This window comes from Erithacus rubecula, assembly GCF_903797595.1.
Source record: "Erithacus rubecula genome assembly, contig: scaffold_98_arrow_ctg1, whole genome shotgun sequence".
Lineage (NCBI taxonomy): Eukaryota > Metazoa > Chordata > Aves > Passeriformes > Muscicapidae > Erithacus > Erithacus rubecula.
The window spans coordinates 326412-332800 of record NW_027635341.1 but is presented as its reverse complement, the minus strand read 5'-3'; positions in this window follow the sequence as shown (position 1 = coordinate 332800).

The window sequence follows — 6389 nt, the reverse complement described above, 5'->3', positions numbered from 1 at the left end:
CCAGAATCAGGAGATAGTGGCTGTTTTATCACTTGCTGTCCTTCAGTGAAACTGTCTTCTTCAATGCACAACCACCAATTTAATGTGAAATTGTCCTAAATTTGTTGAGCTTCACAATGGCCAATTATTTTTATGAGTATCATTAAATGTTTATTGTTGGCAGTTATTGTTTACTGTTAATGATCATGAGTCTTTATCTCTGTAGAGAAACAGCCCCAATTATTTATCCTGCTGCGTTGGTTTATTCTGCATCTGTGGTCAGCGGAAATCAAATTGGAAAATCACCACTAAACTTCTATTTGGAGAAAAAATTTATACTTGATCTTTTACAGTAACAGGGACAACTCTTCTTAGACATTGATTATTGCAATTAATTTTTAATGGTAAATATACATGAGTTTTCTTAATGTGGAGTGATAAAACCTCTATTTACATCAGTAGTTTTTTAATATTGATTGAAAAAAATTAATATGATAGAATTGTATATTATTTTATTTTTATTATGCAGAAAATTTAGATATCCTTTAAACTACTTTTCCAAAGACTAGAAATGAGGGAGTTTGTCATTTAACCCAAAATGTAATTAGGAGATTCAAGAAATAGGAAGGAAAAAACTTGTTGAATTATTAACACTTTCCCCCCCAGGCAGCAAATTTGTTACTCTGAGTAACAAACACTACCAGAGTGTTTTCTGTACAGGATCCTGTGTTTATATTTGTGTCTCTGGCTCCAAGAGGGAACTGCTTTTATGCAGTTCCACACCTCAAAGCAGGGAGTGTGACAAAGTTTTTTTTGCTTTTGTTTGGCCATTTAAAAAATGATTAAAAATGAATGATCCCAGAGGCAGATTTTATAGCCTTTCCTTTTACATTTTAATGTTAATTGACCAATTCCAATATGAATGGAAAGTTACTCGTAAAGAAACACAAGGTCATGTTTTCTGCAAGGAAAAATTCCTCATGTATTTTCCTACCTCTGTGGGGAGAGTATAGGTCAAGTTTTCTACTTGCTTATTCTACCCAGTCAGTGTCAGGGGACATAGCCTCCTCTCTATTGCTTTTCTGATTTTCTGCTAGGGATCATAGTTCATCAGGTTTTCCTCCTTGCTATCTTAAATTTGCCTCCTCATGGTATCATGTATCAGAAAGGGCCTTGTCCACTCTTCCTGGGTACTTTTGCTGCTTAGCTTTACTTCAGTTGTCATGGAAATGTTGATGAGATTCCCAACAGACCTGTGATGCCATACTTCATCATCCACTTATTAATTGATTTTAAAAATGTTTCACTTTAGCTTTGTAAATGTCTGCAAACTGCTTTAATCACCTTCCTTCAAATCTTTTCCTGTAACTCCTCACTGGTGTTATGTCCAAAAAGCCATCCCAATCTCAATTGGTTTATATTTGAGAATGCATCCCAAAATTGTGAAAACAGCTCTCTTATTGTTTCATTCTGTTTCCTAATGGCTAATTAATTCTTGGCTTTAATTTCAGATTGCAAACTCTGCAGTAGTGACTGATTTTTTTTGTGGCTTTTTACAGCAGAATCCAGAACTGGGAATAGACTGAATTTAATCCCAACAGTAAAGGAGGCAAGGTGAAGAAGTTTGTTTCAGCTGTGTTAGGGGCATTCCTAGGGATAGAGCTGCAGTTCTACTGGACACCTACCTCTAAGACTTTTTCACATTCTTGTGAATATTTAGTGTCTTTCAGCCCAGACATGGTTTTACCATTCCATATTTAAATGTGGAATTAGTTCAGAACATTTTCAGGACAAAGGAGCAGTTCCGAATTTAGTGCCATGAAGAAATTAACACCATATGCCATAATTGTAGCTTATTTGGGACTCAAATGTTAGAAACAGACCTCCCTACTAACAAAAATTGGTCATTACATGCAGTATGCAGAATATTTTGCATCCACAGATTTCTTGGAGTGTGTAGGGGAGTATTCTTGCAATCTGAGGGCTCTTGAAGGTCTTCCTGAGCATTGTGCAGTTGCTCTGTGTTGGTACTGCTGCATATTTTGTGCTTTTACTCCCAGGCTCATGGCTTGTGACTTATTGCTCAAGATATTGTGATTGCTGTGCTTTGAGCTTGATGTCTGAGGACAGTAACTGTAGCACTTGCTCTGCTAGATCAGATTTAGAAAACCAAACCCTGTTGTTGGGATGTAATTCCTTCCGTGTAAATTCGAGTTAATATCATCTAAGCTCCACTGTTAGCCTTTCTAAGTCATGAGCTGTGCAGTAAAGGGCAATGGAAAAACTTCATTTGATCCCAGCTCTTGGGTCTTTGGGGGAACAAATAACTGAGGACTGAAGGGAAAAGTGTCTTGTTAGAGTTTGACAGGAAAATTTTCAACATAAGGCTTAAGGAACTGTCCCTGATGAAAGACAAGTAACAGGGATTGTCTTTGGTGGCTGAAAGACAAGAAATTGTAAATGCATTTTATACTTTGGTATCCAAAAGGTCAGCTTAATAACTCAGGTTTAACACAGAATAATATGATGGAAAGTGATAACACTTGGATAGAATAGGTTGAAATGCTGTTGCATTGATTCTATTTCTTGTCCTATTGCTTCTTCTTTTTAGCTTGGTAATTGTGAAAGAATTTGGTCTTACCATCTCTGTCTCAGGCTAAATGCAGGAGACAACCAAACTTTCTGATTTTCTCAAATATCTGAGCTTTTCTGTATGTCTGTTTGCAGTCCATTGTTCCCTGTAGAGAGAGATTTGCTAAACCTCTCAGCAAGACAACATAAACTCCCCCCTGTATATGGCAGAATGCTGAATGCTTCTAATTTAAAGCAGTGACTGAATGGACAATGAGGCAGGAAGCAGCACAACATCAATGTATTCAGAGTGGTTTGATATCTTTGCTACCCCAAAAATGTTGATAATGCAGCATGAAGCTGAGTTATGTGTCAGACCACAAAGTGTGGGGATCCACTGTAGGATGGAAAAATCTTCAAGGGACTCTGCTGTTATCCTATGATCTTCAAATAATCTCTTACATTAAAAACATTTGGAATATGTTGATAACTATTTTGTATTTTAAGCAGTATTCTGGTTATTTACTGGCAACTAGTGATCATTTGAAAGTCACTGAAAGCGGAGCAGAGCTAATCATTGCATTGGCCTATGAAAGTTCAACACAGGAAACGTTTTGTAAAAAGTGTTATTTGTATTTTTTCCATCCATTTCTAGATATGCCTTATTGTAGTGCATCACAGCCCTCTAGCTGTAATGCAAGGGGCTCCTCCATGTGCTTCTAAAAACCACTGCTTCCTAAATTCCCTGTTGCTGCTAAATGCAGGACTTGGTTTGTATTTATTTTGTAATTCTGTATCTTGTACTGAATGAAAATCTTGTCAATGCAGTGTATTGCAAGAAAGTTGCATCAGTACCCTCCAAGAGTTTAATTAATTTAGTCTGCAGTTATATGATTATTATCTGTAAATAATATCTGATGGGCTTTAAGCACAGTTCCATAAGCTTGCTAACTTAACCAAGAAGCAGAATTTACCCTGCAGAATACCCTTTTAACATTAAAGAAATTACTTTTTAAATATGACTTGTTCAAAAGAAATAATTTCTGTGTAATGTATGGAAGAACATGAGTTAAAGACTTTTGCCATAGAATTTGTGGAAGATAATTTTATTTTTTTTGTGAGGTATTTGTAAGCAGTCCACAGTCTCGAATGTGTCTTTGGGTTCATGCATCTGTCATAAAATCTCAAAGTGTGTACAGCTATGTCAGCTTTATATCTACTTGTGTGATAAATCAATACCTGAGGATGACACAGATACTCCAGGAGATTCCCACATGCCATCCCTTGGCTTGGATGCTCTATGGCTGTCTGTAATTCAGCTCATCAGGATGTCTCTTGACCACCAAGGATGACAAGTATTCATTCACTCTATATCATAAAATGCATCTTTATACCTCTTTACAGAGCCTTTCTTCCTTTCATGTCTTGTTCTGCCCTCTGTTAGCTCTTGTCTGGGAAATTCTTCCTCTCAACTCTGCAAGCTTGGCTCAGTGTCAGGAAAACTCACCAAAGGAAAAGCATAGACTATCCAGAGGGTTTATTACCTGTTGTTTTTCAGTTGAGATATTTGTGTACAGTTTAGATCCTTGTTGGGGTTGAGTGTTTTTCTATTACTGTGTCAATTGAAAGAATTTTTCCAATTATCATGCCAATGGAGCTGGCCGGGCTACACCCAGGGTCTCTGATGAGTCCAGACAAAAGGGGTAGGTGGGAACGGCTCCCGGAGGGGCCTCTGAGGCTTCCGGGAGGGCACTCGTGTTTCCGGCGAGCTCGGAGGAGGATGCCTTGTATCTTCAGGCCCACGCGGCAAGAGCACAGGAGAGCCAGACCCTCTGTGATCACCTGCCTTGCATCTACCCCGTTCCAGTCTCCTGCCTCTGCGACACAGCTGATCACCCGGACACACACGGTGAGCGAGGAGCTGCCGCTCCAGCCCGTTCCCAGCCCGAGACCGACCGTGGCCGCTGCCGCCCCCACCCCCCTGCGCCGTCCTGACTGCCCCCGGCAGATCCGGACTGTGGACTAAGCACAGAAACAGCGTGCTTGCATCTAAAGGGACTGACACCAAGTTATCTATTCTGTTCTGTTAGCAATTTTCACAACTGCTGTTGTTTTCTGCTTGTACAGTTAGATATATTAGTAAAAGGGCTGTTATTCCCACCCCCTTGTCTCTGCCTCAGAGTCCTTGATTCAAACAATTATAATACTTGGGGGGGAGTGGAACCAAAGTCTCTGATTCAAAGGGAAACTTCTGCCCCTACTGGCAGACACCTGTCCTTTCAAACCAGGACAATCCTTCTTCAAACCAGGGATCTGAGACACCACACAAATATGGTATAAACTTTGACCTGGTGGAAATCCAGTTCTCTCTTATTTCATACTGTCTTGGACAAAGAAATGAGTAGTAAGTGCAGATCAGTGACATTTTAGTCAACTAAGTTCTGAGGAGTCAAACTAATTGTCAAGAAGTTCAGGAGTCTGGCTCGTGGTCAATTCTAAATGTTTTCTGAAGTGCCGCCTAATAGCCATGAAGCATGAGCAATGTCAAAGACACAGCTGAAGTAGCTGTGGGGAGAGGATTTGTCCTCAGCTGTGTTACACTGCGAGGAAAACATCCCCACATCCCAGCCTGTCCTTGCAGATCTGGGAGCAGGGCTGCTTCCTTGGCACACCTATTGAGCTGACCTGGAAATGACATTGGGATGTGCTGAGATGATGGCTGGATTTGGGTGTGTCTATTTTCCTCAGAATTCTGCCCAGCCATGATTCAAATCTCTGGAGTAATGATGGAAGAGAAGAACTGTTAGGAGCAATTACGGCTCCTAGCGATGTGCAGAGTGTGGCAGGGGGGACGGTAATGGGCTTGGGATTTTATTTGCACAGCCACAGCAATACAAGGGTTAATCGTCTGTGCAGCCTGCAGCAGGAGGGTTAATTTGGGCAGATTAGATTACCATGATTAGCGGTGCCTGGGGAGCAGCACAAAGTGATTCACCATTTCAACTGGCTTGCTGCTGCTGAATGAAAATAACCTGTGTAGAAAAGTCAAACTGGCATTGCTGAGAATATGAGAGTTGATTTTGGAGGGTGACTAGGCTTCTCATATGTCGGATTCAACACAACTAAAACAGTTTACACATTTTCTCTGAACTCAGAAAATATACATGATAATTAACCCTGAGGGCTGCACAGCGCTGAACTATTTGAAATATCACATTTAAAATGAGAGGTTTGAAATATTCAAATTAGTTTGTGTTTTTTCAGGAATATACCCAAATTAGATGAGGAAATTTAAAAATACATAAATAATAATAATGATTAATAACACAACGATTACGTAGAGCCACAAAAGCTGAAATGCAGGTAGCTTTGTTTTTGTCCTATATTTTCTAAAACTAATGAATAAACAGAATAAAATTTCTGAGAGGCAGGGTAGTTTCTAGTCTATCAGAGAGAACAATGTTTCTTGAAAAAAGTCTGCATAGCAGAACATTTTACTTTGTCAATTCTTATCTGAAATAAATTTATTGAAAATTGTCTATACTATGAAAATGTGTTAACTACAGGAATATATTGTGCCTTCCTACTTGTCAGCAGAAAATTTCAGTCTTTGTAAAGTAAACATTTGCCATTAATTTAATCTCTTAGTTATGTATACTGCATATTTTCTTAAACAAAGACTTAACCAGACAAATTATTTTGTTAGTTAACATGCCATGCTTGGATATTAACATTAGACAAACTCTTGAAGTCATAACACCTATAATTGTGGTACATATATAGATATATGTGGTACATATATATATATATAATTGTGGTACAATAATACATATGTATTA